The 11,328-nt window shown below is 47.1% G+C and overlaps 2 pseudogenes; one reads left to right on the plus strand and one right to left on the minus strand.

The window, feature by feature from the left end:
* Nucleotides 1–8,018: 8,018 nt before the first annotated feature.
* On the minus strand, nt 8,019–10,229 carry LOC114008722 (putative cytosolic iron-sulfur protein assembly protein CIAO1 pseudogene; annotated as a pseudogene).
* Nucleotides 8,932–10,145, plus strand: LOC102485904 (histone deacetylase 1 pseudogene; annotated as a pseudogene).
* Nucleotides 10,230–11,328: the final 1,099 nt, after the last annotated feature.

Here is an 11,328-nt window from a genome sequence, read left to right on the forward strand (position 1 = left end):
GGAATGCCCTGAAATAGCAAACGACCGCTATTCAAAAGCAGTGGTGGAGAAATTCAGTGACGAGTTGAGCTGCGTGAGGACAGCTGCAGGAATGACCTCTACATCTCTTATTAAACTGTTGCAAAAACACCCCGGTCGGGTCTGCATGTTTTCAGCCAAATTGCAAAGTTTATGGACTCGATGTCACGGCAGTAGTAATAAACCTTGGGTATTTTTAAACGTTTTGTTTACTCGGCTTGTAAAATGCATAGTCTTGTTGATGTATAGCGTCTGCACAGAAGTTTACAAATTCTGACATATAGGTTATCTCTTTCTAATGCAGAGGCATGAAGGTTTCCTTGGGTTGAATTTTGTGTAAATTCAGTAGGGAGTCCATGGAGTAAAACGAGAAAATCATGTAAGTGTTGGTCATTTTCACTTCAACACCAAATGTTTTTGCAAAATTTTCTCTGCTTCAATTTTGTTTATATTTCATTTGAAAGGCCTTGGTAGGAGGTAAATCATCCCCTTTTAGTTATTGTAACTTCATAGCTTAGGTAGGAATTCATTTAGTCAGAACCTCCAGACACTCCAGGAATTGCTCTGACCCACCTGCACTTTAATCTTGGGAAAAATAAGCTTTTCGCCCAAGGTCTCCAAGTACTTTTTATTGAAAGTTCATTCATTATTGAGAAAAGAGACTGCAAAACTAGAGATTTTCTATGAACCTATGATTTGTTCAAATGTCTTTTTTATTCATAGTACCATGGGGAAAACAATTCAATTTGCTAAATTTGCATACATATTCTGAAGCTTTTCTTACACTATTGGCAAACTCAGAGCTACTTCCCAATATTTGCAGAGCCAATGTAATCACACTTCAGTTCTTCCTAGCCTTATTTAGTTAGAATCTTAACCTTGATCATTTGAGGAAGGATTATCCAGAAAATTCTAAACTCTCACTGCAAGAAACATCATAGCTACCGATAATACAAGACCTTTCCATTTGGGATCATCATAATAAAATACACTTTTTGAACTCTTTCCAAATATAATAAGCGCTATTGTCTAAATTTAAGGCATATTTAATATTCAGCGTTGAAGTCATATGTACTCGAGGTTTTCTAATGGCCTAATGGTTGTCACTGGACTCCTGCATAGTTGACTGCAGTTTGAGTCCTGGACCTGGTGGCTTAAAACTCATGCTGGGCACAGGTGTGTGAGTGCCCAAAATTCCCAGAGGAGAACAGAGGAGAAGGGATTGCAGCATGGTCATCCCCTCTGGGGGGTGATTTCTCGCTTTCTGTCTCTCTCTTCCTCTCTGCTCACTAGCGAGCACATGCGCCCTATAGCAAAAACCTCTCCAAAAAAAAAAAAAAAGTTTTGCACATAGTAATTTTTTTTTCCTTTTGAATAATGGATTTAATCAGGACAGTCGCTCAGGCACTGGCTGGGGTAGTTTGGTGGCCATAATAAAGCAGGTTTACTGTAATAAAAATGCTGTGGTTATTTGTGCTTTTCCTACCCAAAGGACTTACTTCTCAATGAGTATAATAGAAAATCCTCTCCTCATGAAGTTACATTCTGACAGGGAGACAGACAGACAAATGAGTGAAATACATGTTAGATAATGGCAAATGCCAAGGGGGCGGGGGAGAGAATGACTCAAGAAAAAAAAAAAGAAAACCATGCAGTTCACCAGTGTACTAACTCTAAAAAATATGAAAACCAGGCAAGCAGGTGGCATGGAGGTTAAGGCACTAGATCCCACTTGGCTGACTTCGCAGTCTGTGTCCCAGGCCCTGGGACTTAAAAACCAAGCTGGTGATCAGTGCCCGGACATGCCCATAATCCTGAGAGAAAAATGGAGAATGGATTGTGGTGTGGCCATCTTCAGGGGGAGGGGGTGACTTTTCACTTTCCTTCTCTCTCTCTCTGGTAAGCACACATGTCCTATAGCAAACATTAGGAAAAAAAAAAAAAAAAAAAAGATATGAAAACTGACCCGCCTTGACCTCTAAATGGTAAACTTAACTGAAGAAAAATTTCTGAAAAAGTTAGGTGTTTAGTGACGTAAATTTTTATTTTTAAAATTATTTTTAAAGAATTCTTTTTTTAATCAGGAGAACTAAATACAGACACACAGAAATAAGAGTTTAAAAACAACTAAGAAAATGGCCAACTTAGTGGTAGGGACAAGTCTGGAGCTGAATATTATATCCCAGAATTTAATCGGAAAGATTGGACCACAACAGAAGATAAAGTACATGAGACTGAACTGGCGAAATCGAATCTTATGACTTTTGACTGAAAAATTGCCGATTTTCTCCTAGGCTTTGTTTTCCGGATTTAAGGATTTTCATCCTGTCTTGAGCTGCCGATAGGTTCATGCACCTACCGTTTGAACAAAATCCTAACCTGTTTCCTGGCTTTAAGTTTTAAGCAAAGCTCTCTTAGCATTTCTTTGATTTTGATTTATTAAAGTTAAAACTGCTTTTCTTGAAATTAAAAAATGTGTTTAAAAATCCCTATTTAATGACTGCAGTAAGCTATATAGCCTCAGCTAGGTGCCACTTAATAGTGTATTCATACTACTCAGAGCTTCATGCCTAAAGTCAGACATTTATTCACAGATACGTATATATCAGCTGATCTTGCTATTGAAAGTAGTTAGATTACTGGGAACCAGCAGTTAGCGTAATGGCTATGTCGCTGGACTCCCACGTAGTCGACCGCGGTTCGCGTCCCGGACCGTGGCTTAAAACTCACGCTGGGCACGTATGTGTGTGTGCCCAAGATCCTGAGAGGAGAATGGAGGAGAAGGGATTGCAGCATGACCATCCCCTCTGGGGGGTGATTTCTCGCTTTCTGTCTCTATGTCTCTCTCTGTCTGTCTGGCGAGCGCACGTGCCCTATAGTAAAAACCTATCAAAAAAAAAAAAAAAAGAAAGAAGAAATAAGGGGGAAATATATATATACATATATATGAAATTATAAGTGGAAAATTATCAATGATAACATGTATGATTAAACCACTATTCTGAATGGGAAATCACATTTTGTATGCTGTGACAATGCTCAGTGAATGAATGTAAAATTAATTAATTGAAAATTAAAATTAAAAAAAATTAACTTTATTTATTTATTTTAATGTGACCAGAGGGAGACAGAGTAAGAGAGAGGGAAAGTGAGAAAGCAAGCCGCCAGATCTGGGACTTGAACCATGGCTGGCCATGTGGGATCCAGCATCCTTAACCACCACACCACCTGCAGGCCCCAGTGACTTCAATTTTTAAATTACAATAAGATACACATAGTGTTGATCCCCTTAACCATTTGCAAATGTACAGTACACTAGGAAGTGTGTCCGTGTCGTCTAGCCAATCCCCAGAACTTGCTCCTCTTGTAACCGATAGGTCTACACCCACCGAGCAACAGCTTCCGCTCCCCCTTCCCGGCAGCCCTGACAGCCAGCAATCAGCTTGCTGTTTCTCAGTCTGACTGCTCTGGACACCTCCTATAACTGGATTGTACAGTATTTGTCCTTTTGTAACTGGCTTATTTCATTTGGTACAATGCCCTCGAAGTTCATCCATGTTGTAGCATGGTCAGAATGTCCCTTACTGCAGAGCTAGAAGCCACATGCCTTCCCACGAGTTCGGATCCCTGGGGGGGGCCTGCAGATTGCTGGCATGCACACTGGCATAACAGATCCTCACGAGCAGGGAGGCAGAGGGAAGGGATCATAGCAGGATGAGACTCCGATCACATTTTCTGTTTCATTGAGGAATCACCACTGTTCCCACAGCGGCTATCCCATTCTACGTTCCTGCCAAAAGTGCCTGACAGTTCCAGTTTCTCCACATCTCCCACCAATGCCTGTTATTTTCTGCATTTTTTTTTTCTATAGGGTGCTTGTCCTTGCAAGAAAGAGGCAGAGACAGAAAACAAGAAATCACCCCCCAGGGTGGATTGGCCACACCGCAATCCCTTCTCCATTCTCTTCTCAGGATCTTGGGCACGCACGCACACACGCCCAGCATGAGTTTAAGCCGCCGGGTCCAGGACTTGAACCGTGGTCAACTACATGGGAGTCCAGCGACATAGCCATTACGCTAACTGCTGGTCCCAGTTTTCTGTATTTTTTATATTAGTCATCCCATGGGTGTGAAGTGATAGCTCGTTGTGGTTTTGGTTTCTGTTTCTGTGATGATGAGTGATACTGAGCATCTTCGCATGTCCTTGTTGAACATTTGTTTATCTACTTTAGAGAAATTTTATTCTTGGTTTTTTTTTTTTTTTAGAGAGAGATTTTTGCTATGGGGTGTGTGCATTTGCCCGAGAGATAGAGGGAGATGGAGAGACAGAAAGAGAGAAATCATGTCCTAGGGGAGATGGCCACACCACAATCATTTTCCTCTTGGGATTTTGGGCACGTGTATGTGCCTGGTGTGAATTTTAAGCCGCCAGGTCCAGGACTCGAACTGCGGTTGAGTACGTGGGAGTCCAATGACAGAGCCATTGTGCCATCTGCTGGTCCTTCAAGTTTATTTTTAATTGCCAGAGGGCATGTGAGCGTGCCAGAAAGAGAGAGAGAGAGGAAGAGAGGCCTAGAAGGAGAAAGCAACCCTACCCCCTGTGATGGGGCTTGCCACAATTCCTTTTCCTCCATTTCTCCCTCCTGTCGGGATTTGAGGATCACGCACACACACATGCCCAGCATGTTATTCAAGCTGCTGGGGACAGGATGCAAACCAAGGTCAGCACGCAGGATTCAGCTCCTTTAACCACTGCGCTACAGGGTTTGCCCACTTTTAAATCTTTTCTATTGTTACTGTCACGGATTGATTTTCTTTAATGGGGAAAATTACATTCTACACTATAAATTCAAGGAAACTGGTTTCTTTCTCTCTCTCTCGTCTTTCTTTTCTTAATTTGCCAGAGGGTGTGTGCACTCCTCAAAGAGAAATAGAGAGACAGAGATAGAGAGAGGACAAGTGAGGATGCACCCCCCCCATGGGGGATGGCCATGCCACACACAAGCCATTCTCCTCCATTGTCCCTTGGGGGTTCTGAGCATGCACACACATGTGTCCAGCATATTACTTCAGCCACCAGGTCCACCACGCAGTTGGCATCTGGGATCCAGCTGCCCCAGTCACTATGCACAGGCTGGCTCCAGAGGAGTTTCTTCCCCACCCCACTCACGCAAATATTGAATCCTTGCTCAGAATCTAAGTCCTTCCCACCACCTTTCCTGCAGCCACCCAGTCCAAACGTCTTTTCTAATCCTCGGTTTTCACCTTGACCCCTACTACAAAGTCCATTCTCAGCACAGCTGCCAGCCTCCTTCTCATTGTCCCTGGAACATGTCAGGTGTCCCTGCCCCAGGGCCTGCACAGTTGCCATCTCTCCTGCTTGGCACCTGTGTGTCTCGTGCCCTCACTTCCTGCCTGTGTTCACTCCAGTGCCACCTTCTTGCTGAGCCCTTCTTCTGGCACACCGTCAAAACCGCGAGCCATCCCCACACCGCCCGACTGCACACACGGGCGCGAGGCGTGCGTGGCTCCACTTGCCGACCCCTCGCTCATCACATTTCCCCCGGCGCTCACACCGTCCCGTGTGCCCCTGTTCCACCCCCTTGCTTGCCCGGCTCTCCTCTAGACCATGACGTCGTGAGGGGACGGAGTTGTGCGCTGTATTCACCTCCATATCTCTAGTCCTGAGAGGGTACCTGGCACAGAGTGGGCGCTTTAATTATCTGTTGAATTAATGAGTGAGTTGTGAAGGCGGGATGGACCGAGAAATAGAAATGCAGCCTCACAGGCATCCCTGCCTGCCTCCAGCACCCCGTGCCTCTGCCACCACCTCCGCCAGAGCGACAGCAAGGACCCACTGGTCCCCTTCACTGCCTAGTGTGGACTCCTGCCTGTAACACTCAGGTATTTGTTTATTTGTTTTGATTTAAAAGACTATGAAGAGTGGGCCGGCCAGGTGGCATGGTGGTTGGCGTGGTTGGCTGCGCAGTTCAAGTCCTGGACCCAGCAGCTTCGGGGACACATCGGGTATATGTGCATGTGCCTGAAATCCTGAGAGGAGCGTGGCGGAGAAGGGACCACGGTGTGGCCTGCCCTGTCCCCCCCTCCCAGGGTGATCTCTCACTTTCTCTCTCTCTGTGTCTCTGTTTGGCTAGTACATGTGCCTTTGGCAAAAAAACTAACTAGCCAACTAAATAAATTTAAAAAAATAGGAAAAGGGGACCAGCAGTTGGCATAATGGCTATGTCATGGGCTAATTGGTCGGCTGGAGCAGGAGGATCACAGCACAGCAAGCCCCTGTCAGAAATTCCTGTGTCTATCTCTTCCTCTCACATAAAAGAATGAATGAATAAGTGAATGAATGAATCAGTCTCTGTTTCTTCTGTAACTCAGCAAGTCTCTTCTCTCTTCCAGAGCCCATGCTGGTTCTCAGTTTCTTAGATATCCTTTCAAAAGGATCACTGGCTTAAAACATGATAGAGGGGCCAGATGGTGGCACAGTGGTTTAGGTGTTGGACTCCCATGTGGTCAGCCCTGGTTCAAGTCCCAGATCCAGCAACTTGAAACTCACACTAGGTGCATGTGTGTGCATGCCCAAGATCCTGAGAGTGGAGGAGAAGGGATTGTGGCGTGGCCATGCCCCCTGGGGGGTGATTTCTCGCTTTCTGTCTCTCTGTCTCTGTCTTTCTAGCAAGTGCATGCACCTTATAGCAAAAATCTCTCCAAAAAAAAAGGAAAAGAATAGAAAATGGCAAGAGAGAAGGAGCGGTAGTTTGCAGTGGAAACTTGGCAGACACCATCCTAGCCAAGTAGCGTAGCTTAACCTCACTGATGGTAGCCATGTTGACATTATCCCCCTCTGTGAGGCAAGAGAAGGGCACTTGACCTCACAAGCTTCTTCCCTGATCACAAGACAAACGGCAGATAGACTTGATGTGTCGGGTCGTCAGAAAAGTCAAAACTTATTTTTCTATGCAAAAACGCATCATGACTTTTTCAACAACCCAATATATGCAATGGTTATATAAAATGCTGAATCAGGAGAATTTAGGCCAGAGTGTAATAGAACTCCCTATACTTCCTATATAGTATAGGAAGTTCTAAAAATCTAAAAAATAATCTATAATTATTCTAAAATAAAAAGGTTTTTTTTTTTTTGGTTTTAATTTACCAGAGGGCACATGTGTTTGACAGTAGGAGACAGAGAGACACAGAGAGAGAGAGAAAGCATCCCTCCCAGAGACGTGATAAGCCACAAGCCCTTCTCTCCCATTCCTCCCTCCTTTTGGGATTTTGGGCAGCTTAAACTCATGCTGGGCGCGTGTGCATGCATGCCCAAGATCCCGAGAGGAGAATGGAGGAGAAGGGATTGTGGTGTGGCCATCCCCCCTGGGGGTAATTTCTTGCTTTGTCTCTCTCTGTCTTTCTGGTGAGCACATGCACCCTATAGCAAAAATCCTCTTCAAAAAAAAAAGAAAGAAAGAAAGAAGGAAGGAAAGAAAGAAAGAAAGAAAGAAAGAAAGAAAGAAAGAAAGAAAGGAAAAAAGGTTACAAGATAATCTGCTGTCATAAATTATTTTTGTCTAATTTTTAAACATCTACATTTTCAAATAAAACTCCATTTCTAGTAAAGGAGTTTCACATTTATATCTATTTGTTAGAGTCTTAATTTTTAGCTTGCATATTTTCATTCTCTCTCAAAAAAAGTTTATGATTTCAGAAAAAGTTGAGACAAGGTTGAGGGCAGGTTGAGACGTACCCGCTCCTACAGGTACGCACAGTATGTAACGTTGCACCCTAAAGCTAGTGAACCGGTGTGACCACCTGTACTGACACTGCCGCGCCCCACCCAGGGCCCTGTGCCGCAGAGAGGGGTTCTGCGGCTCCGCACCTGCGCTGAGTAAAAGTGAGGCAAGTTAAATGCTGCTCAGGGTTGTTCCTCCAGCTTCTTTCAGGGGCTGAGAAAGTCTTCAGACGTCTTCTGTGCAAAGTCAAGGTAGCTCAGGGACCTTCAAGCTGTCGATACTTCCAGAAGGCCATCTCTCCATCACCATTGCAGGAGGCCAGGAGCCCTGGCTCCTTGGGGTTCCAGGCCACATGGATGACATTCAGGAAATGGGCCTGCTGCTCGTGGGCTGTCAGAGAGGAGTGGGCTGCTGTGGATGGCATCAGAGCCGTAGCCAGAGCCCCTGTGAGTGGACACCAGGCAACGTCATCCTGGAGTGGAAGTCGACAAAGTGCAAACACATTTCCCGCTGGGGTCCGAGCGCTGCACGCCACCCTGTCTGCTGCCTGGTAGATCCTGGCACGACACGTGCCCTGTACGGTCATCACGGCGAGATGCCAGGCGCTGACCGTGCAAGTCAAAGGCCAAGCCCCACACAGTGGATTCACGCCTAAGCGTGGCACAGCATACTCAGTCACCCTCCTCTCGATAGAGCGTCACGGTGTCATCGTAGCTGGCAGAGGCCAACACTCCCTGTTCGGGTGCCGAAACACACGTTGGCATGTGTGTATGGGAGTTGGGGACGCTGACACACTCGCACTCATCCTCTTCACCAACTGGAGGGGAGTAAAGAGGAATCCGAGGGCCGACCCCATCATGGGCACAGACGGAAACGCCTGTCAGCTGGTTCCCAACCCCATGCGAGGGACCAGGACTCACTAAAAACTTTATGCCAGTTGTGGAGCCAGTGAGGTGGCATAATGGTTAAGGTGCTGGACTCCCACACGGTTGACTGTGGTTCAAGTCCCAGACCTGGTAGCATGCTTTCTCACTCACACACTCTCTCTCTCTCTCTGGTAAGCACATGCGCCCTGTAGAATAATGATAATGAGAAATAAAATTAAGAGACGGACCGAATGACAGGAGCCACCGAAGGTGAGCCTGTTACTACTCATCGGGATGTTGGGAAATGCTGTTATGGACGAGGCCCCGGTGAAGCCACGCCCCATCTGCACGATTCACAGTCTGCTGCTCAACTACAGCCTCCACCGTAAAATGGAATTCTTGGCCCCCACAGCCCAGGCCAAGGAGGTGACCAAGTGCCCCCATGACGACCACATTACGTTCCTGCGCTCTCTCCATCCAGACTACGTGGCGTTGGTGAGGACTGCCCGCTGTCCACTGGTGGTTCCGTAGCAAGGGCCATGACACTTAGTAAGCAACAGACGGACGTCGCTGTGAGTTGGACTGGGGGCCTGCAAAGAAGTCCGAGGCGTCTAGCTTCCCTTACGTCAGGGATATTCTCTTGGCTCCCCTGGAGCTGCTAAGGCGTCAAAGAGGATGCGTGTTGTGACACATTCACCATGGCGATGGCTGGAAGAGGGCTTCTCACCACGGACCAGGTCATGACTGTGTCCTTTCATAGACACGGAGAGTACTTCCCAAGACATGGGGACCCATGGGGTTAGGGGCTGGCAAAGGCCTGTATTATGCCGTTAGCGACCCACTGCAATATGGGATTGATGACGAGTCCTTTGAGGCCATGTTCAAGCTGATCATATTGAAAGCGATGGAGATGCCCCAGCCCAGTGCGGTGGTCTCGCAACGCGGCTCAGACTCCTAGTCTGGAGATCGGGAAGGTTGCTTCAACGTGACCATCAAAGGGCATGCCAAGGGGAATTTGTCAAGAGCTTCGACCTGCCTATGCTGATGCTGGGAGGCAGTGGCTGCGCCATTCTCAATGTCACCCAGTGCTGGACATACAAGATGGGGTGGCCCTGGACACCTGATCCCTGATGAGCTTCCATACATGACTGCTTCAAATACTTTGGACCAGATTTCACGCTTCACATCAGTCCTGCCAACATGACCAGCCAGAACACTAGCGAGCACCTGGGGAAGATCAAACAGCCGCTGTTTGAGAACCGCAAATGCTGCCTCACGGCCCAGGGCTCCACATGCAGGCCCTCCCCGTGGATGTCATCCCAGACGACAGCGGAGAGGAGGACGAAACTGACCCCCACAAGCGCATTTCCATGTGTTCCTCTGACAAGGGGATTGCCCATGAGGAAGAGTTCTCCGACTCAGACGAGGACTCTGACTCAGATGAGGAGAGAGAAGGTGGCCACAAGAGCTCTTCCAACTTCAAAAGAGCCAAGAGAGTCAAAATAGAGGATGAGGAGGGACCAGCGGCTGGCATGATGGTTAAGGTGCTAGACACTCCTACATGGCTGACCATGGTTCGAGTCCCAGACCTGGATTGCTTTCTCTCTTTCTCTCTCTCTCTCTGTGTGTGTGTGTGTGTGTGTGTGTGTGTCTGTCTGTCTGTCTGTCTGGTCAAATAACTTTACATAACTTATAAGAGCAATAACAACAGAATAATAAGCATACCATTTTCCTCATGTTTCTTAACATCCATTGGCTTTAAAGAAAAAGAACATGAAGAGACACAAAAAATGGATATAGACAGGGCTGCCCTGTGGCCTAGTGGTTAAGGGAGCCAGATCCCACATGGCCTACTGTGTGGTTTGAATGAATCCTGGCAGCTTGGAAAACATACCAGGTGCCTGTGGGTACACGCCCCAAACATAGAGAGGATGGGGAAGTAGAGGTGACTGTGACCACACACCCTGGGGGTGCTTTCTCCCCCCTGTCTCTCTCTGGCGAGTGCGCATATCCTTGGGCAAATAGATTAAAAACAAAACAAAATGAACACACACACACACACACACAGACAAACTCCCAAAAGTGGACCAGAAAAGTCCTCTCAGTCTCTGCAGGAACGGAAAAGCGCAGGGAGAGCAATCCCAGAACTCACGCAGAGGCAGAAACGACGGCTCCACAGCCGCCCCCCGGCCCACCCCGCGACGCCGGGCACTGTGGGCTTTAAACACTGTACAGTGAAGTAGGCCGTGAGTGTCAAATGCCGTCCGATTCCGCGTCTGCACATGCATTTCCCAGGAGGGGCAGGTCGGCCTTCCTATGCGTCACTTCAATTTTCTTCTCATTGTTTTAAACAGATCTGTTACTTTCTTGAGCTGTAGTAGTAGTAACAGTGACAAAATATAATTCCCCTTTGTGGCACTGTGCAGGTTACAAAGCAGCTCCGAGTCCGTTTCTAACAGAGTCCTCCTCTGCCCCTCGGGACACGCGTGGAGCGGCTGCTGAGGGAGTGGGCTCCACAGACTGTGGACCGACTGCAATTCCACTTGCCACGTGCGACCTTGGGCCAGACCTCTTGATTTCCACAGCTGAAAAATTAGCATAAAAATGGTGCCTAGGGAACAGGAGATGGCATAATGGTTACCTCACTGGACTCCCACATAGTTGACAGAAGTTCAAGTCCCAGACCCGGCAGCTTAAAAC

Source organism: Tupaia chinensis, unplaced genomic scaffold, assembly GCF_000334495.1.
Source record: "Tupaia chinensis unplaced genomic scaffold, TupChi_1.0 Scaffold000377_2, whole genome shotgun sequence".
Classification (NCBI taxonomy): Eukaryota; Metazoa; Chordata; class Mammalia; order Scandentia; family Tupaiidae; genus Tupaia; species Tupaia belangeri.